This window comes from Sus scrofa, chromosome 2, assembly GCF_000003025.6.
Source record: "Sus scrofa isolate TJ Tabasco breed Duroc chromosome 2, Sscrofa11.1, whole genome shotgun sequence".
Lineage (NCBI taxonomy): Eukaryota > Metazoa > Chordata > Mammalia > Artiodactyla > Suidae > Sus > Sus scrofa.
The window spans coordinates 34,812,098-34,834,443 of NC_010444.4; positions in this window are offsets into that span (position 1 = coordinate 34,812,098).

The following is a 22,346-nucleotide window of genomic DNA, read 5'->3' on the forward strand; positions in this document are numbered from 1 at the left end:
CAAACTTTGATGTCAAACATGTTTTAATATATTTATTGAATATTCTTTTCAAGCATTATGCAGTCTGCTCATAAAAATATTCAGTTGGAGTTCCCGTCATGGCTCAGTGGTTAACAAATCCAACTAGGAACCATGAGGTTGCGGGTTCGATCCCTGGCCTTGCTCAGTGGGTTAAGGATCCTGCGTTGCCATGAGCTGTGGTGTAGGTTGCAGACGCACCTGGATCCTGCATTGCAGTGGCTCTGGCGTACGCCAGTGGCTACAGCTCCGATTCGACCCCTACAGCTCCGATTCGACTCCATATTCCACAGTAGTGGCCCAAGAAATGGCAAAAAGACAAAAAAAAAAAAAATTCAGTTACAGTCTCCACTATGAACTATTTTCTTGGTAGTCCTAAATTTGAAAGAGAAATAATTTAAAAATGAATTCATTATTGCCATTTTTATTTCATTTTACTAAAACCACTTCACTCAATCTCTTTCAAGAGGAAACAATAAAATCAGAATATCTAAATATTAATATGACAGTAACAAAGAGTAAGAAAACTCATTTTTTTTTTTTTTACAAATTCTGTGAGGTAAGATATTTCTAGACAAGGAGATTTTTTTTTTTTTTGCCTTTTCCAGGGCTGCTCTTGTGGCATATGGAGGTTCCCAGGCTAGGGGTCTAATCAGAGCTGTAGCCACTGGCCGATGCCAGAGACACAGCAACGCAGGATCCAAGCCACATCTGCAACCTACACCACAGCTCCCGGCAACACAGGATCCTTAACCCACTGAGCAAGGGCAGGGATCGAACCCGTCACTTCATGGTTCCTAGTCGGATTCGTTAACCACTGAGCCACAACGGGAACTCCTAGAAAAGGAGATTTTATTAAAAAATAAATTAGAACACTTTTGTGTTGTTATCCCACAGTATGTTGCATTGATAAACCTTTGATTCCCTAAGAGAATTAAAATAATTTTAACAATATTTATTTCTATAATGTACAGTATGTACATTTTTTTTTTTTTTGTCTTTTCTAGGGCTGCACCTTGACATATGGAGGTTCTCAGGCTAGGGGTCTAATCAGAGCTGTAGCCACTGGCCTACACCAGAGCCACAGCAACACAGGATCTGAGCCACGTCTGCAACCTACACCACAGCTCAGGGCAACACCGGATCCCTAACCAACTGAGCAAGGCCACGGATCAAACCCGTCACCTCATGGTTCCTAGTCGGATTCACTAACCACTGCACCATGACGGGAACTCCCAGTATGTACTTATCTTAAAGACAAAAAAGGAATTTAAGCAACCTAGTTCTTATTCCTTATGATTTTGATTCACTATTTGCAAGCTGTGTAATTATCCTGTTACAATAACCTTCACATTTTTCCAAATCTGTAAATGAATATAATAATATTAATAACAATGTCATGAAGTTGTTATAAGGATCAGATAAGAAAATAAATGTAAAGCTTTCAAAACATTGCATCACATGTGATAAGCATTTAATTAATGTTTTAATTATCTTAGTTATTTCATATTTCTGTGAAATGACTTTTGTCACTCTGACAAAAAGATGCCACCAATTTTCAATCATGTACACAAAGGGCAGTATGATTAAATGGGAAGCATTTTGATATGATGTAACAGTCAAAACACAAATGAGTCTGAGAAGTGGAACTTCTTTTACTAGCAGTGTGGCTTGCTCTTCGGTATCAGAAAAACTGAACTGCTACCCTATCTCATTAAAGTGCTCTGAGGTTTATATCAGGGATCTCATAGTAAAGTACTGATACATTAAAGTAGATAAGCTGTCCATTATACTTTCATGTGTTTTCAGTTATCCCATATAACTGATATGCTTGTTTATTAGAATAGGAATCTATCAATACTGGAAATTCACCAATCAAGACTGGAGAATCAAAGTAAAGTGGTCTTAGTTTTCATTGAAAAAACACCATATGGTACAGTTGACATAGGATTTGGAGGTAAGATTAACCTAAGACAATGTGTAGTTTGTGTGTGTTGAACTGATGAGGAACCATACAGTGGGAAGAGACAGAGGGAAATCTTTGCTTGGTTTCTAGCTTCCAAATAATTCTGGAATTCATTTATGAATTCTAAAATTCCACAAATCTAAAATGAATTTTTGAAAATATACACTAAAATAAAATATTATGTCCCTCTGTTTATTCAAAACAAACATCATTTTCAGCAGCAATATACAATATAAGTAAGCTGCTTAAAAATTGCTAATGCTATGGACCTCTATAGTCCCTTGTTTTTGCAACTTCTGTTCCAATCAATTGCAGTTAATAATACAGAGTAATTTATGGCACTTACTATAACCTAGAGTCAAGAAAACAACAAAATTCTTTAGTAGTCCATCAAATTTATGTTCACAGAAAAGATTTCTAATATTTGTGCCCATTATTATCTTGTGAAATTGTGCTTTCATAGCAAAGAGTCTCTAGACTCATGCATTCTAACAAATGATCACTTTGTATTCTCACAGCATCGTAAGTCACAGAGATGCTCAGGGCATGGGGTAACTGACAAGATCTGAATACAATTTTTACACAGTTTTTGGTGTTTATAGCAAGCAAAATACAGTATTTGTGATTTCTCTAAGACTATTACCACCTATCTAATTTGATACTATTTCTTTGTCATTTTATGTTTCATATTACTTAAAAATTTAGCACTACCTCAATAATGAGGGCTGTTTACCTAAGTCACAGGAAATAGCGTGTTCATGTAAAATCAGGCACCTTGTAATTTGGAACAGATGGAGTGAGCCTAGTAATTGTTCTCTGGTATAGAATGAATTGACCTGTAAGTTGGGCTCATGAAACTGCACGATTTTCAGTTAGTTGGCTTAACTATGATGACAACTGAATAAAACACATTCACATGCATGATTTTTATGGCTTATAAATAGATATGCATAAATATCTCTACCGTTTTACAAATTTGTAGTTAATATATTTTCAGAGGAAAGCATCTTATTGGGTAATTTTCATGTGCCTTCATTGTAAACAGTAAATCCTAAAACTGGTAGTTGAGCCCTGGACTGGATGTCCTCCACTTGCCTCCTCAAATGAACCTTCTATCTTTTTCTGCTCTGTGTATTGCCCAGGGTGGAAGCCATTGATCATTCCTAGGCTTCTGGCTTCCTTTTGTTTTAAACATTGGAAATGAACAATAGCAGGTGGGACAGAGAGAAAATAATCAGGGCAGGGTTTCGTTGTTATTGTTGTTGTTTTAGGTTTTTGTTTTATTTTGTTTTTTTTTTTCTTCTGCAGTTTTCCAGCCTATAGCGTTGTCCCAGGAAGCTGCATTTCTATGGTCAAAGACCATAGTCCCTCTCCACTCATCTTTGAATCCCCATGCAGGTTAATTGCTCCCTTTCTACCCCATAGAGCTGGTCATGGTGCCCTTGTGGTTTACCTCATCCTTAATACACCTTTGAAAACAGTCTACTTAGTATAACTCCTGAAAATTACCTAATTTTGATCTGTTTTTTTGGTCATGTCTGTGATGGATACAATGCCTTTTTATTTGCTTGTTGTTGTTTGTTTAAGCCCAGAGTGTTAATCTTTTTGCCCTTTTCCAGACACTGCTCTATTTTCCAAATAACACTATACAGGTGAAAATGTGAATTCTGAGAATTGTCCTAGATTCCTTTCTCTCTCTAGTATGCTACAATCAGCATATAACTGTTAGTGGTTTATTGAATATGCCCTTGAGCTCCTCTCCTTATAATGTCCTTTTCTCTTTGTCTTCTTAGAAAACCTATTTTGCTCCAAATCTCAGATTAAAGTTATTTCATTGAGCTGTTTTGAAAGTATTCTCCCAACCCAAGTTCAAGTAATTATTCCTTCTTTCTTTAGATCTATGTTCTTGCTTCTTATTTTACTCTGATCACATTGTGTGATATTTCATCGGCATATTTGTTTATCCAAACCAGTAAGATCCCTCCTTGAAAACAGAAATATATCTTCCACATTTTTCTATCCCAGAAGATTTGCCCAGAACTTCATACAGAATACCTGCTCAACAAATGTTTTATATATCAGATTATTGTAAATTAATATTGAGATTGTTATTTTCTTGCCACATCTGGAGTTGTCAGAATACACAGGCTAATTTCGAGGGTGATCAATCATCTTGACCTGTACTTTACCCATGGCTGGTGGTGGAAGGGCAAGGGCAGTTATTAGGAAGTCAAGTGGAGTAGAAATACTAAGATTTCATATTCTGCCATACTCTCCAGACTGACAAAACCCAAGACTTTTAAATGATATACTGCATCTCCTGCAAATGGTGTCCCTTCATGATTCTGAGTCAATGTGGCCTTACTATAAAACTGTGACACTTAAATGTATAGGCACTTTCTAAGGAGGAGGACCACAATTGCATGGTCAATGACTTGATGGAGACTTTACTAGGCTCTGCCTTTCATATCACTTTTCCAAAATATTGCATGTTAGAAAAAAGTGTATTTTGACACTAACATCATTTATTTTGGCAAGAACTCTTTTTGTTCCATGTTCTGACAGGCTTTATTTAACATGATATGCTTATAGCGAATGTGGGATAGTTTATAGACAGATTTTTCTGCTCTTATGAGCACCTAAGATCATAAATATTTTAATTTTAATTATTACCTGATTTGTTCTAGTGCAACTCAATATATTGACTATGATTCTCTCGCATTCCACAGTCAGGCTCACAAATTCCCCAAGTATCTCTTAGGCAATCAGAGGGCCTTGTTCACCTGTGCCCCTTTTCTCACAGTTTACACTCAGAACTGGACATTTTAGGACTGGATTTTAAAACATTTACTCTTTCATTTTCCATTCAAGTAACTTAAATTGAAATTGACAAAGGGGAAACTTCCTGTAAACTCCTTACCCTAGTTAGGGTCTTGTCCTGGACGTAGGTGCTTTGGAATCAAAAAGCAATCACCTCCAACATATGAGCACATTTTTAAATAAAATATTGTAGTATCCAAAACAAGCACATTTCCACAGAATGTACTTCATTGTGCTATATGTTTGAAAATAAATGTTATTTTCTTACCTCTAAAAGACAGTAGTCATAGACAAATTTAAAAGTATATTTGCCCCGTTTTTTGTTTATTTTTTTCACTTAAAAGTAAATATAACTAAACACTGCCTCACCTCTTATTCTTTAAATCACTGCAAATTGAGGCTGCTGATTGAACACTTAGTCTGGCATGGAGGATAACAGTTAATTTCTAGATCCTGCTTTCCAATACACAACTGTGTTTTCTAAATGGAAATAAACTGTGATGGGTTTTAATTTTTTTTTCTGACTCTGTATTCTCTTTTTGGAAAACTACATACATGTCATTTGCCATAAATACCTATATTTATGGTCTCTTCCTCCATGCTATCTCTTACCCATCACCTTAATTTTATATAGGAATGAGCTTGGAAAAAATTACAAATTAATATTCGGAACTTTTTTAGTTATGACCTTGATCTTTTAAACACAGCTATCTCTTCTATTTTCCAGAAAACTAACTAAAAAAATCCATCTACAGACTATCTTAGACCCATCATATGCAGCATGTATTAAAAGTTATAAAGAAATATACTTTGCTTAAGTTTGTGAGAAATGCTACAGATTAAAGAATAAAACAGGAGCAAAGGATACAAACTTTTCCAATGTTTATTTCTGACAGTCAAGTAAAATAGCTGTGCAAAATTATGGAGAAATTCCAACATTGTAAGTGCTTGATGGATGTCAAAATTGGAACAACTGATATACTGGAATTATTATTATTATTATTATTATTACCACTAGTGTTATATTATTTTAGATTTTTAGGGCTGCGCCCATGGTATATGGAAGTTCCCAGGCTAGGGGTTGAATCCAAGCTGTAGTCGCCAGCCTACACCACGGCCACATCAGATCCTTAACCCACTGAGAGAGGCTAGGGATCGAACCCATGTCCTCATGGATACAAGTTGGATTCATTATCACTGAGCCATGACGGGAACTCCCTTATCATTATTATTTTCAAATTCAGTAGCTTTTTGACATTGGCCATCAAGTTCACCATGTTTGAACCTGTACTGGGAGGTATTTCAGATTAAATAATTAAGGTTGTTCAGTATTATGTTATTAGAAACAAAAAAAATTAGCAAATTCAAAACATCGTTTCATTGGTGAGAATTTATTTAAATCTATCCAGGTTTTGGCCTTCATCATCAGGGTTCACAATGTCCAGATTCTCCTTTACGTAATATTCCTTCAGGACGAACCTTTACAAAAGTGATTATATAAAAAGGTCTTCGATTTTAGGTATAAAAATGTGCTCATGGTTAAAATAGAGTGCTAATATTCTTCTTGGTTTATCTGCACTTTTGATATCATAATTTTCCTCTAAGGATAGAGTAGACATTATGAAAACAGTTTGGATCACAATGATATCCTGATTGTCACCATAAAATTACACTCATCCTCACCTCCATGCTTTGCCTCTCCTGAATTTTTCATCTAAAACATCCTCCCTACCTCATCCACTTATTTAGAACAAGTTTGTATAACATAATTTGGTACTCTGTTGGTAGAGATTTACATTGTTTATATGGTAATGAAGGGTTATACAACTCAATTTAGTACTTGATTTATCTTGTCTGTCTTTATCATCGCTTCAGGAGTCAATTTATAATATCCAATGGAATTGTCAAATTCAATTTATGGAGACCAGCAATACTGTCCATTTCCTTCCATGTCCACAGCTCTCAGCACTACTTGGGCCCATTCATTAAATGCTATAAACAAAAACACTAATGGAAAAAAATATGCTCTAAATCAGAGGCTACCTGGAAGGTACTTAGCAGGGTGGCTACTATATAGTAGATATAACAATTCAATGCATATGGATGTGCTAAATGCTTTGTGGTGCTTCAAATTTAATTATATACCAGGTCTCCAGAGCCTTTTTAAAGTATTGGAGCCCCAGATAGACTGTCCCCAAATGTGCCTCAATGGGGTATTGCTTATTTTAAATTAAAATTACTTGAGAAATGGCAAATGCAAGAGGAATCCACTGACCCTCCTTTCTGCTTCCCTGAAAGCAAGAAATAAATCTCTCATGTAAAAAGTGTACTCTCTACATCTCCTCTTAGAGCCAGAGACAGGGACTTTGGCTGAGAAGCCTATGTATGTTTAAACAACTTTTGTTAATTTTTTTTTTCTTCTTTTTAGGGCCGCAGGTACAGTATATGGAAGTTCACAGGCAAGGGGTCAAATCGGCCTACACACAGCTACAGCAACACAAGATCCAAGCCGCATTGGTGACCTACGACCACAGCTCACAGCAACACTGGATCCTTAACCCACTGAACCACAATGGGAACTCCCCACTCTTATTAATTTAATTTACTACCTCAAGCCCAAATTCTGTTTAGATTCTTCACCGAGTACCCAAAACCTAAGTTTCTTTGTTAGTCAGTTCCTCACAAATGTATTGTTTCTTTTTCTAACAAGTATAAAAGCTGCTGGCTTTGGCCATTTCTTAGGTCCCATTTATACGTGACCTCCATATGCATGGATTAAAATGTGTCTTTATCTCCTGTTAATCTGCTTTTTGTTTATTTTATTATTAGTCCAGCCGCAGAACTCCAGAGGAATAGAAGGCAAAAATTTCCCCTCTCTGACAATAGAAATATCTCTAATTTTACTTATAGCTATAATTCAGGGGCACAAATGGTGCTTGAGGAGTGGGAAGATATTTGTAATCTGACAATACAGAATCATTTCTGATTAAAGGATGGCAATTAATGCCTGTCTCAAAATTTCTTCTGAGAAAATATTAAGGTCCTGACTTAATTCCTGGGATTATCAATCCAGAAGTGAAAATATAACACAATGAAGAGTCAACCCAAACATGGAGCGCCTGACAAAAGTTAATCTGGATTGCAGAATTGGGGTATTAGAGAAAAAAAGCCCATTATATGGAGCAGCCATTTTGGACCAGTGTATATACAAAAGTAAAACAAAAACATCTGATATGCTGAGAAAGCAATAAGAAGGAGAATTCAGTGAGAAGCAGAGAGGAAAGAACACCTTGCTTTCATTAGTATATGGCCCATGTGGTACAATATATCCTTATAGCTTATTTTATACCTAATAGTTTGTACCTATTAATTCTCTGCCCCTCTGCTATCCCTCCCCACTCCCCTCTCTCCACTGGTGGTCACTGGTTCATTGTCTATATCTGTGAGTCTTCTCTTTTTGGCTATATTAACTAGTCTGTTGTATTTTTCATATTGGAGCAGCCTGTTCTCATTGTGTACAGCCATGTTCCACCCTATCCTCAACTTAAGTTCCCACATTCACTCCCTTGCATTTCACTCTAAACTCTTATTTTTCTTTTTCACTTTTTTGATAACCTTTTCTATCTCCATTGCCTAAAGCAGTTCCACACTTATGATAGTGGCACAATGACTATGGAGTGAGTGAGGGAGATGAGTAGTTCTTTTTTGACTCTGGTTTAGTTATTCCCAGGGGTTTGGTGAGGGTGCTGTGGGCTGGAGGAACAAGCAGAATTACTCTGGCCTGTGCACCTCTTTCAAGCAGCACAGGTCCAAATCTGCCAACATAATCCTCAACTCTCAGGTGTTTGGCTTGGATGCCTCTCCCAACATAATCTGCTGTACAAAGACTCTAGAGGACATCAACAAAAAATGTAGACTACCATTCCTTGATCCCCTTGAAATTCTTGTTTGGAAATTCTGCCTTGTAGGGAATTCTGTTTCAGGTTGTTGCAGGTCTAAAGTTAGAGAAACGGTGCCTCCAAGATTTTAAGACGGCATTTTAAACTGTTTTTTAATGTCAGTGTTGCAAATATTTGTTGATAGTTACCATCCTTCCAGCATCCAAAAGGCAATGAGAGGTCGGCATTATCACCCTTACTTTGTTTGTTTTAGTTTTCTTTTCAAAAATACACCCCTGCACTGAGAGTTTAGAATCTTGCCAAAATTTGGGGTAAAGGATAAATTTCTTAACTAATTACCAAAGAAAATAAATAATTCATCATTAAAGTGAATGCTTCCAAATAATGAAATTTGCTACTATCTCTAGCCACAGTAAAAGCATCCGTCCCTCAATTTTAATTAACATTAAATACATCTACAATATTACACATCCCATTCTTCATAACTCATTACCCAGACCAGACTAATCTGGGGGAAAAAAAAAAAAAACGTAATAGATCAGAGAATGCGCTTTCTTCAAAAAGCTAGAGTGAGGAAAAGTATAGAAGAGCAGGAAGTCAGTTTCCATTTGATACTCAGGCATACTGTGGTGATGTCAAATTGAGAAGCGTGGCTGACAAAAGGTTGATTACATCTTACCTAAGGATTAATAAAAATGAAAACTTTTACATTATTATAAAAAACCAAATTCCACTCATTTGCATATTCAGTGAGTCATCGTTGAGATAGCAGATGTCATAGGAAATTGGACTGAGCAGCATGACTGTGCCTGGAAGATGGAGTGAATCTGCATAGGGGGTAGTGAAGGAGAAGAAATCACTGGAAGAAAGTACTACTACTTCAGTGTAAGAAAGCCAGACTCCACTCCTTCACTCATGCTTTTTTTATAGGCTGTTTAAAAATCCTTCCCTTGTGTATCCCACACTTTCCTTCAGTTTTCTCCTTATTCCTCTCATTCTATTCATAGACACACATACATACAAACAAGTGCTATTCTGTTCCCTGGAGGAGTGGCCATATGAATATGAATATAAGAAGCCTGCCAAATTTTAGCTAGATCTTTCAGCTTTAAAAAAATAATTAAGATCTATTGCACCTAGCATAATGTCCTTCAGGTTCATCAATGTTGTCACAAATGACAGGACTTCCTTTCTTTAGTGCTACATTTTCTTCAATCTTCCTGCATCAGTGGGCATCTGAGCTGTTGCCGGTTTTAAATTTCTGCCAACAGTGCTAAGGATTCTAATTTCTCTACATCCTCACCATTTGTTATCATTATGCTAAGTGAAATAAGCCAGATACAGGGAAAGAAAACAAATACTGCATGATATCACTTACATGTGTAATCTAAAATAGTCAAATCATGGTCAAAGAAGATAGAATAGTATTTGCTAGGCTCATGGGAGCAACAGGAAGTAGAAAAATGTTGGTTAAATGGTACAAAGTTCCAGTTATGCAGGGTGAATGAGTCTGGAAATCAAATTACTGTATGGTGACTATAATTTACAATAGTCTGCCATATACTTGAAATTTGATAAGTGGGTATATCTTAATTGTTCCCAGAACCCACACAAATTTAAAAAAAAAAAAGACTATGGTAATTATGTGATGTGATAGATATGTTAATTAGCGTGATTGTGGTGATAATTTTACAGTGTGCATGTAACAAGACATTAAGTTGCTCACTTTAAATATATACACTTTTGGTTTGTCAATTCTACCTCAATAAAGCTAAAAAATGAATAAATGAGTGAAAAAATAAGTAAATTAGAAAGATTAGACCAAGGTCCCTCTGTCACTATGGGAAACCAAAATCCTATGGCAAGGTCAGATTCAGTGGAAAAATTCATTTCTTAGGCATTTTAGATACCAGTGCACAGGTGACTGCGATTTCCACAATCCTTAGCACCAGAATGAGGAGGAAAAGGTAATGGTCTCTGGTCTTGGGTTGAGGCCACCACCACCAGGACCCTTGCTGTAACCAGCTATGGGCGAGTCCCCTTTGGGACCCAGCCAACCTCCATTGTTATGACTCCCATTCCTGAATAGTCCTTCCCATTATTGCTGTACATGTATTTTCTATGTGCCTCCTCCTAATCTTTGACCCCTATCCCAATGGAAATGGATATAACTATGGCCGTCTTAGTGAGGCATGTGGAAAACCATGAAACTACCTGACCACCTGCATCTAGTATCATTGCCTTCCCCAAACAATTTAATCTGAGAACAGCCCATCCCTTACAGTAAAGGATGCTCAGCACAATGGGCAGAGCTTTATATTGTAAGGATGATTATTCAGGCCACACCAGCAAATGAACTATGCTGTATTTTCATTGATCTGTGAGCTGTGATTAATCATCTGATTGTTTTGTTGGGCCACTGTCTTGCCTCAAACTGGCATATAAGCCAAGCCACCCTATGGGAATGAGACATTTTGGATAAATACCAGCTCTTCTACTAATAAGATTATTAGATTACCCATGTGGATAATAATAATTTCCCATGCGGATATTTATCAGGAAACTGTCTATACTGATAAAGAAAAACATAGCCAATGAATAGAACACTCTTTTCAACTAATTGCAGGTACTGAATTGCTTTTAGCTCCAGATCAAGTGCATGTGAAATTCATCATTCCAATAAATTCCTGGATTGACCAGAGAAATCTCACAAAAATACAGACATGATCCTAGACAGGGCCTACGTGAGTAGATTGCCACTGCCATTAGAAAACTTCAGAAAGGTTTGAAAAGCTGTCCAACTTGCCAGAACCTGGCCAGCACTAAAAACACTGCCCATGGTCACATCCATGGAGACAACAGTCCAGCATATTCTTAGTTTGTAGTTTGTATTGAGTTTCCCATTCTGTCCAGAGGACACTGGATTCTAACTGAAATTCTAACATGCAATTTTTCTTGCTTTGGCCTAGCCATCTACTTAAGTTCCATTTACTCTGTCCACCCTCCAGACCCTACAAAACTATATATATATTTTTCCTGTTTGGCTTCCCAGAGCACCTTGCATTGATAATGGCCCCAAAATTGCAGCTTAGAGTATACAACTATAGGCCCTCATGAAGTAGTAGACAATGGATTTTCCATGCTCCAGAGAACCCCAAAACTACAAAGGTGATTGGGTGTTTTGTGGACAAAAAAGACACAAGCTTAAGTGGATGACAGGAGGAGATTAACCCAGTTCTGAATTGCATAGCTCAGGCAAGCAATCCTGAAGCCCCTGCACATGTGTACTTCTCATTTGCCACGTTTAATCAGGAAATCTGCCCCCTTCCTTCAATTGTACATCCTTATTTTACAATCATTGATGCCTCAGTCTCCATGGAGACACGACCACAGCCTTTTATCCCTTTGGAACCCTTCTGAAAGACTGGCAAGTTAGGGCAACTATTTAAGTTGTTGAGGGATGTAGCTTCTTTTCTAATTTACTTCTTGAATGCAGAGCCTGGGTTTTTACCTCTAAGAACCTCAAAAATAATGACCATCAAGTTGAAGTCTCCAGTTCTATATTTTTGTAAGGGGCCCCTGTTGCTTTCCTTGGCTTGCCCCATGATGTAGATATTCATATATAAATTGGAGAATTTAATTGATCCACAGAATAATCCAAACCACAATATTTAGGTTTGCCACCCTGAGGCTTGGTCTCCTTGTCCATATACAGAATGGAGAATGGACCTCCTGTAACACACTTGATGGGAAGCAGCCCCATGACTTATAGGACATGAAAACCTTCAGGCTCTAAGGGCTCAGTTACGAGCAGAGAATGAGGAGAAAACCCAGTCTCTCCTCTGTCAGATTAACCCTGTGACTTCTGCCCCCAAGTTCTACCCCTGTTATGAGCAATTGCCACTACCTTGAACTGGATGAGCTGTTGACTATATCACCACTGTCCAGAACATACAGTAACATCTATGTGCAGCTGAATAGCGCAAATGATCATTTCTCTTACCGAAGTCCTCTCTGGTATCTCTAGTACCACACATTTACTAATCCGGACCTGATATTCTTTGCCACAACTGGATTTTGACACTGTAGGAGTAAAATGCCTCCCTAAATGGCAACTTGTTCCTGACAAAGTTAGAATCAACTGGAACATCTGAAGAGGTTCTGTGGGATCTGTTGTTGCAGTCATGGCAACCTTCTTGTCTTTTACTCTGTCTCTCATCCTAGCATGTGATTGCCAAATCTCAAATTGTACCTAAATTGCTGAAACTGACAGTAGAATAATCCCTTTTTGGGCCATTCTCCCCCCACCAGCAGACCTGATCTTCCTACTTAGAGTGATCTTTTCCATGACCATGGCCTTGTTCTTCTGCGGGCCTCTTGCAAACTCACCCACAGACCTCCACCCCCACAATTCCTGGCTCATGTGAGTCCATGATGGGGTAGCCTATGCTTCTCAGTTGGATCCTGAGGAACCAAGGCATAGATTTGAAGAGACCAGCTCCATGATTAAACCCTACCTGTGATCCTTCAAATCTAATGATGGGCAATGACAAGACTTTGCCTTGAAGGCTTCATGGAGGCAACACTTTCCACACCAGAATTGATGCACATTTGGTGCATTGCAGGTTTTTTTTTTGAGGGAGTTCCAATCAAAGACTCCAGGCCCTGCTAAGCTTGGCTTGCTCCTACACATTATTGCGTTCCTAGTTCAGGTGCCTCCATTAGATAGCTCCTTATTTAGGACTTTGGCCAAGTCAGTTTTCTTCACTCTACCTCTGTATTTTCCCACTTCTATTCATTTTCCCTTTCTCTCTCCTGTATCTCCTGGGTTCAGAAAAAAATAAGGAGCCTTTTGTTTGAGTACTCAGCAGTGGCAAAATTCCCTGAATTGCACTAATTTTTATCTGACCCTGTCTGAGAGGTGCATTTCTGTTAGGAAAATGCAAAACTGCTAAGCCAGTACTTCTTTTTGCCTCTTGCTTTTACTCTTGCATCTCTACAATTCCCTGTAAAGTTAATAATATTTTTTTTAATCAGAAAAACTAGTCCCTGCTAAAGTGTAATGTTACTTCTAGAAATTATTGCTTTGGGGCACCTTGAATCTTCATAATCTCAAGATAAACCATTTAGAAAAAGTTCTAATCAACGATTATAAAATTGTAAACTAAGGAAAAATTGGGGGATTTTCAGTCATACCCTGATTTTCCACTTTAGTCCTTCATTAGCACACTCTTTGAAGAGTGAAAATGGAATTTCATTTGAAAGAATATCAATTCAACAAATGATGCAAAACACTAGCTATATGCTGGGTATTAGCTGCTTCCTATAGTATGTAATGCTTTCTTTAATTTATGAGAAAGTTGGTCTCAAGACACAGAGCAGATATTATTGTAGCAGAGGAACAAAGCACTTTAGGTGAACAGAGACAGGGCAAGTTAATTTTGCTTTGGGTAGAATAAGATGACTACAGTGAAGAATGTGTCATTTGAAGGAAGAAGTTGGTGTTTTTAGAAGTGGGCAATATAGTGAGAATACCATCCTAGATGGTGATGACAGTAGGATTCTGAGTATTTAAAAACACAGTTTATATCAATGAAGGGGTTTGGTGTTGCTTATACTTAAAGTATCTATACAGAAACAAGAGCTGGTAAGTCTAGAAAGGTGGAGGGGGTCAAGTTTGTTAAATCTTCTAACTGCTACTTCAATGAGTTAGGGCTTTTTAGTATAGATAATGTAGAACTACTTGTCGTTTGTGAGAAGTGGGGCATGAGTCAAGATATCTATGTTAAGAACATTAAATCGATACCTCTATGTAGAGATAGTTTCAGTGGAAGTAAAGTGAGGAAATCAGTCAGGTGATTAGCTCCATCGTTCAGGACAGTGAGCTACACATACCATAACTTTCAGTGAATGTGGAAAAGAGTGAGGATGGAAAAGCCAAAGGAAATAATGTGAAGAGTGAAATGACAGACCTTGTTTATCCACTGAATATAGGAAGCAGGTAGCACTATTGATATTCCAGGTTTCTGGACATGGCTCTAAGGTGTCTGGACTTTCTTTGCGAGACCCTCGAAGAGATACTAGAATGCCAGCCTACCTGAAGACGACACTGAGTTTAGGGTTCTAAATGTTAGAGTTTGACTAAATGGGCTCTGAGTCCATCTGGGCAAAGAAAGAATGAACAAGCAAATAAAACACAAGGGTGAAAAAGAGAAGGACAAGGGTGAAAACTAGACAGGCCAAATCTGGCAAGGAATCTGTGGAATAAATAAAATTTTTTTTAAAAAAGAAAGAAAAACCAAAGCAACTGGGGTCTAGATAGAGACTGAATGGTAGATGAACAACTAAGACAAGTACAAGGTCCACAGGCCCCCAATTTTTCTAGAAATTTGGGATATCAAACACAAGAAGAATTTAATCCTCATTATGTAGTTTGGTTGACATGCGGTAAAGGCATATGCTGAGAGAGTATAAGTATAAGCCTCTAGATAGAGGAGGTGATACTTTATAGTTGGTGTGTTGTAAGATACTTCCTAAGTCAGGTTTACCATTGGGAAGGTTTTTGTAGGTTAAAAATATCACACAGAAATAGGGACTTCCTTGTTTCCTCCTTCCCTGTGTTTGAATTGATTACCAGGTTGATTGACTTTTTTACACAGGCAATTTCCTCTACATTGCAGGAACTATGGTCATCTTGTCTGGCTTTATCTTTTCTTTATCTGAACCCTTTGAAGTTGCATTAGTAAACGTGCCCTTAGAAGTTTCTAGTAGGAGAGAAAATGCTGCCATTTTTCTAGCTTCCTTGCACTCTCATTCCACTGGCTGTGGAATGAGTGAAATGGTAAGTAGACCTCAGTGCTACTCTCTGAGTAGGTCTGGCTAAAGAGAGCCTCCCTCTCTCTCTCTCCTCCTATTACCACTTAGGTGAAAACTTTTAACTTTTCAAGCCTCCTGTAAAGTGTGGCTAGCAATATTTTAACATCGGAGTTTATTTCTAGAGTTGTGAAGTTGGCCTGGAGAACACTGGGAAACTTGAAGTTATAGTACCGAAGAATTCTACATTTAAGAGTTTTGAATCATGTCTAAGTAATTTGAAACAGGAACAATCTGTACTGTGGATGGGCAGCCATAGCATATTTTTCTAGTTATTGTCTCTTTCATTCTTCTACATAAGTATTTCGACAGCGTTCTCTATGCTGAAGCCTGTTGTAGAACCCTTGCTTGTGTGCCTGATGCACAGAGAAGTCAAACAAACAGTGACATCAGAGTTTGGAGCAGAGAAAGATTCATTCCAAGGCCAAGCAAGGAGAACAGGTGGCTCATGCTCAGAAGACCTGATCTCTGCAGTGGTTTTTATGGAAGAGTATTTAAAAGCAACACAACACAGGGTGAGGGCTGCAGGGTGCATGGCTTTATTCTGATTAGTTGGTGGTGAGGTAATGAGGTGGTGTTCCAGGAATCTGAATCATCAGCTCTCTGTTTCTAGCGAGTCTGTGTTCTTTGCATGTAGTTGCCATCCTCCATCTGGGTGGGTGGGGGTGGGGGACTTAGCTCTTATAGAAGATCTCAGAGATAGGTATCAGATTGTTATGTACATCCTGGGACCAGGCCCAGGCCCATGCTGCACTATTGTTTCTGCATTCCCTCACTCTCCTAATTAGTAATGGTTTGCATCTGCCCTTTGGAACTCAGGGAAGGTCTAGGAGGCTGAAAGCCTTTTTCTTACAAATAAGAAACAAGGGACATGAAAAGTGTTTTTTCCCTGGGAGACCCCCATGGGATCCTGCTTGGTTTCAATCCCCCATTTTCTTGGATACTCCTCAATCTTGAGGGGAATGAGTATTGGACAGGGAAGGGATACTATCTTGGATAGAGAGGTCAATCCTAAAATAGGGGAATTTGGTTTTAGGGGGAGTTGGTTTCAGATCTACAACACATCCTTGTTTATCCTTTTTCTAGATCTTCACTTTGTTTTATCACTAATAAAAATGCAGTCAAAAGGGAATACCAGGGTCTTGCCGCATTTTAACATTTGACTTGCATCAGTTTCCACAAACTCTGCCTGCTGTCCTCCTCTGACAGTGAATGATGGATGCTGACGGCAAGGTCAGTCCGTCCACTCGAGCTCTAGTCCCATTCCCTCGCTCCTGCATTTCCTCTCTCTCCTGTCTCTTTTCTCTTTTGTCTTTCTCAATAGCATTTAAAAAAAAAAAAAAAAAAAGCTGTTACACTTTCTATCCAAAACAAAACAAATAAGCCAACCCTCACCCAAGCCCTATTTCACCAATTTTCTTTCCTTTTTAACATTTCTCCCCAAAATGGTCTGTAATTTATACTATTGATGGATAGATAGATATAGATTCCAATTTCATTTCTTTTGTACCCACCTTAATCAGGCTATTATTCTCCTACACTGACAGTTGTCAGGGAATGAGTGCCCTTCCCATTGTTAACTACAATTGTGATTTCTCAGCCTAGGCTGTACTTAAACCATCACTAGAAAAAATCATTAGGTTAAACAGTCCTTTCCTCCTTGAAATGTCCTTTTTTTTGGCCCTCCCAGGAGGATACATCCATGTTTTGTGTGATTTTGGTTTTTCTCCTCACTCCAGCAAACACTTCATTCTGTTTTGCCGATTGGTTTTCATACCTTGGGTTTCCACAAATGGAGTTCTCTGGGACTTATTTTTAAGAATTCTTCTCTTTTTAACCTATGCTAGCTCCATTATATTATATAACCTCATATTTGTTAAAGGCAGCTATATTTAATATCTATTCATCTACATGTCATCTAGTGAGTAAACTTTAGACACATATATCCAAACAGTCACTCATGACCTTAATTTACTGCCTGATGGTCCTTTCAAACATAACACATCTTACACTGACTTCATCTTCCCTTTAAACCTGCTTCACAGTTAGCCTCATCATTTCTATAGCAGTTCCTTTCTTCCAATTAATACTTGGAATTATTTTTCTCTTTTCTCTTTTTCTTACTTTTCTTTTCTTTTTTTAATTTTCTTCATGCTCCTGGCATACAGAAGTTCCCAGGCCAGGGATTGAACCCATGGCATAGGAGTGACAACGTCTGCTCCCTGAACCCACTGCACCATCAGGGAAATCCACTTCTCTCATTCTCTTAATTGCTATATCTAATCCATCAAATTTTCTTATCTTCTCTTTTATCAAAATGAAACTGAGCAGGACCCTGTGGGACTCCCAGGTGCAACCCCTTTGTGGGTCCCCCATGTTTTTATTTATAGGAAATAGGCTTCATTCAGCCTCTTTGACCTTTCCTGAGCTCCAAAGGGCAAGTTCAAGCAGTTGCTTATCAGGGGAGGGGGAGAATGCAGAAACAAAGGAGGAACAGACAAGAAACAATAGTGCAAACTTGGGGCAGGGTTCTGGTTCCTCCTCAAGGGAAATGCATAAAAATATATTTGAGCTCTTCTGCAGAACTAAGGCCCCCACCCAGATGGAGGATGGCAACTTCAGGCTGAGAACAAGATTCCTGGAATATGCCCTATTTCCTTACCACCAACCAAAGTCCTACACCCTGTAGTCCTCACCCCAAATTTCACCTATAAAAACTTCCCCAACAAAACATCTGGGAGTTGGGGGTTTTTGAGCACAAGCCACCTGTTATTCTTGCATGGCCCTGCAGTAAGCCTTTCTCTGCTCCAAACTCCAATGTTTTGGCTTATTTGGCCTTGCTGTGCATTGGGCATATGAACTTTACTCACAAATAAATCAATAACATGATTAGTGAGTATTTTTCTTCCCTTCACTAGATCATCCTGTTCAAGCTTTCATCCTGTTCATCTTTCTCTGATTACCGTTGAGTGGCCACCTAACTGGTCTCAATGCTCCTCTGTTGTCCCCTTTTGTTTGCTCTTGACAGAGTAGCCCAAGTGAGCCCCTTTAATTATAGATCAGAAGTACATGTTTCCATTTTATTCAAAATAAAATCTAAAGTCCAAAGCATCTACAAAATTTCTCAAACTAGGAGTCCCCATTGTGGCTCAGTGGGTTAAGAACCCGACATAGGGGAGTTTCTGTTGTGGCTCAGAGAAAAGGAATCTGACTAGCATCCATGAGGACATAGGTTCAATCCCTGGCCTCACTCAGTGAGTTAAGGATCTGGTGTTGCCATGAGCTGTGGTATAGGTTGCAGTCACTGTTCAGATCTGGTGTGCCTGTGGCTGTGGTGTAGGCTAGCAGTTGGCTACAGCTCCAATTTGACCCCTAGCCTGTGAGCCCAGGAACCTCCATATGTTGTGAGCGCAGCCCTAAAAGGACAAAAAAAAGAAGGAAAGAAAGAAAGAACGAACCTGTCATAGTGTCCATGAGGATGTAGGTTTGACCCCTGGCCTTGCTTAGTAGGTTAAGGATCCAGCATTGCCATATGCTTTGGTGTGACTGTGACATAGGTCAGCAGCTGCAGCTCAGATTCAACCCCTAGCCCAGTAACTTCCATAGGCCGCAGGCATAGTCATTAAAAAAATAATCTCTCCAATTAACACCCAGACCTCTTCTACTGTTTTTCTTTACACTCCCTGTGAGTGACAGAGACTTCCTCGTTATTGCTCAAGTCAAGTGCCTTACACTTTTTTCCACCTAAGTCTCTCTTCCTTTAAATAGCTACTTGCATTGCTCTCATATTTCCTTCAGGCTTTACTCAAATGTCACCTCATTATTTAAGCCACTCCTGAGTACTCTATTTAAAATTCCATCTACTCTCTCCAGTACTCTCTTTTACAGTTTCCTGATTTATATTCTCTGTAACACATATCTCTACTGAACACTCTACAGTTTATGCTTAATTTGTTTTTTTTAATTTTTATTGTTTTTGCTCCCTTCTCTAGAATCTTGTATTGTCATCCTCTGAGATTTAGTAAGTAAAACAGAATTGCAAGCCACACCCAGACCTACAGAAGCAGTGCCTGCATTGAATAAGATCCCTAGTTGGTTCATGTACACGTTACAGTTTGAAAAGTACCGTCCTATAAACCTCATAAAATAGCAGGTATTAATTTGTTTCTTTGAGACCTTGGCATATAAAAGGTGCTCACTAAATAATCATTAAATTAATAAGTAAATGACTTCCAGTTTTAAGAATATCTCACAATTATTGAATCTCACACTCACCTTTCCCAGGAAGGATAAATTGTGAGGATAGGAAATGACAATACTAAGTGATCTCAGTATATCAGGAGACTCAATGGATCTTCAGTGTCATTGATTTTGATGTAGGACATGGTCTTAGGTGGATTGAGAGCAAAAATCCAAAGTGCAGCTTTTCAAGTCAGCATCATGTCCCTTCACAGTCATTCCAATGTATTTCTCTGTGAAGTATTTAAAATTGAAGAACAGATAAGCACTTGAGCTGAGAAAGTTATTAAAATTTATAAGAGAAATAAAAAATTTCATGTAGAAACCTCTAAGCTTAAATGCAGCTAACCTGTAGAAAGCAAGTTCTGATTTGAGCTTTGGGAGGCATTTATTACTTTATGTGCTCAAAGCTGAACCTAATGATCTAATAAATAACCACCAAGTATGAACACACAAGCAATGATCCCCTTAGGCGAAAATTAATGTAGCTAAAACTGATTAAACTGAATTGAGGAAATGTACCCATGGGCTTGTTTTTCAAAGGTGCAAACTCTCCTTTTTAATTTCAATTAGTGAAATTTTCATTTTTTATAAAATTTATTATATCCACCAATTCTGCTAACTTGGGGCTCTCGATGATCTGCACACAATTATTTTCTAAAGATTTTGTAAGGTCTAATTCAGATCAGGATAGAAATTCTAATGATTATAGCCTCTTAGTACTTTTAATGAATAAATAGCCCTGTCTTCCAATTTGGATCACCTTTTGGGCTGCAAAGTAGATAGTCATAATTGACAACATCACCCTGTTACATTAAAAAATTTTTTCAAGATTTTGCCACTGCTAATAAGAAATGATACCTTTTAAAATTACAGGCTTATTGGCAGTTTTTAGGAAAATAAGTAATATTGAAGAAGAATAAATGAAGCATACATTACTCTGTCCAAAGTTTTTGATATATTAATTGAAACATTTGTCATTATATCTTGGTTGGTGATTATATCATCCAGAACAACAATATTGTATGAAAAGGAATAAAACAGAAAAAAGAACAACCCAATCCCTGTAGGTGAGCACAGAGAAGTTTTTTTTGAAAAATGGAAAGATAAAAGTAACAAAGAAAGATATTGTTTTCTTTTTTTATATATAACAGATGACAGAGGATCAATAGGAGAGAATGCAGTGTCTTAAACACTTAATAGAATTGTTAACCTGCCTGGACTAGGTCAAGAGGCTATAAATTGAAGGCATATTCTGCACTACACATTTTGCAATTTAGAGAAATTTCTTACCAACGGGGGCCTCCTCCGTTTCCTCCTATCTAGAATAAAGTATATAGTCTGAGTCATGAAAATCTCACTCATTTGATATTGGATTAGATGGAATATATAAAACCAGTTCAATAAATTTGAAAAGGCAAAATTATGGATGCCTACTCTACGCCTGCCCTCCATGCCCTAGGCTGTCTTTGTGTGTGTCAGCTTATCAAAGACCCTGAGAACTCTATAAGAAATAAACTCATTTGATGGAATTTAAGCCAGAATTTTCCAAACGTATTTAATCATTGAATGTTTTCTTCTGTGAGAATATCTGTTGTTCCTTCTTAGTAATATATTCATTTAAAACATTCTTCTCAACATTTGGGTTAGGATCTATAGCATAGCTATCGCCTGGAAGCTAGTTAAAAATGCACTTCTCAGGTCCCACCCCAGGCCTCCTGTATCAGAATCTTCATTTTAATAAGGTCTCCAATTGAGAAGCACTGCTGATTTACTATATGGTTTCCTAAATACTAGTTATTAGCAACACTGCTTATGTTAACTTGTTTTTCATTGCTAAGCCCAACCATTGAGCTAGATGACTTGTGAAACTCTTAATCTGTTCCCATAGGCTGTAAGGCAGCAATGTATACTTCGACCTTGAACTGTTTTTTATTCATAAAGGAGAAAGGGAGTGTATCTTTTAAGCTTCTTATACTTTCAAAATCTCTATCCCTATCTAAATACTTCTCTCCCTTAGGGCGAATGCTGAAAATTTGATTTTTGTGTGGCTTCACCTCAAAAATATTTCTGCAATTCTTATTTATTTTGTCTTCTTGGAAAACAATATAAACAAGTAGGGGTTTTGGTTAATCCATTTATCCAGTGAGGATGTTTGTGAGCACATTTAGGTTTGGGCATGGCATCAGAGATTTTCATACCCAGTGCCCTGTGTTATCTCCAACCTGATTGGTTGGAGAGGGTCTTTGCTGCAACATCTCCATGGTATAATTTGATTTCTATGACTGCATAACTCATAGCCTGATCCTTGACCTCTTAGAAACATAATAAGCTACCTGATACCTTCTAATAAAGTCTTTTTATTCTTTTTTTTTTTTTTTTGGCTTTTGGCTTTTGGCTTTTAGGGCCACACTTGCAGTACATGGAGGTTCCCAGGCTAGGGGAAACAGCTCATGAAGGCTGCTTGTGAAAATGCAGATCAGCTAAGTAGTATCTAGGCAGAGGTACCTAAACTTTGAATTTCAGAGTTT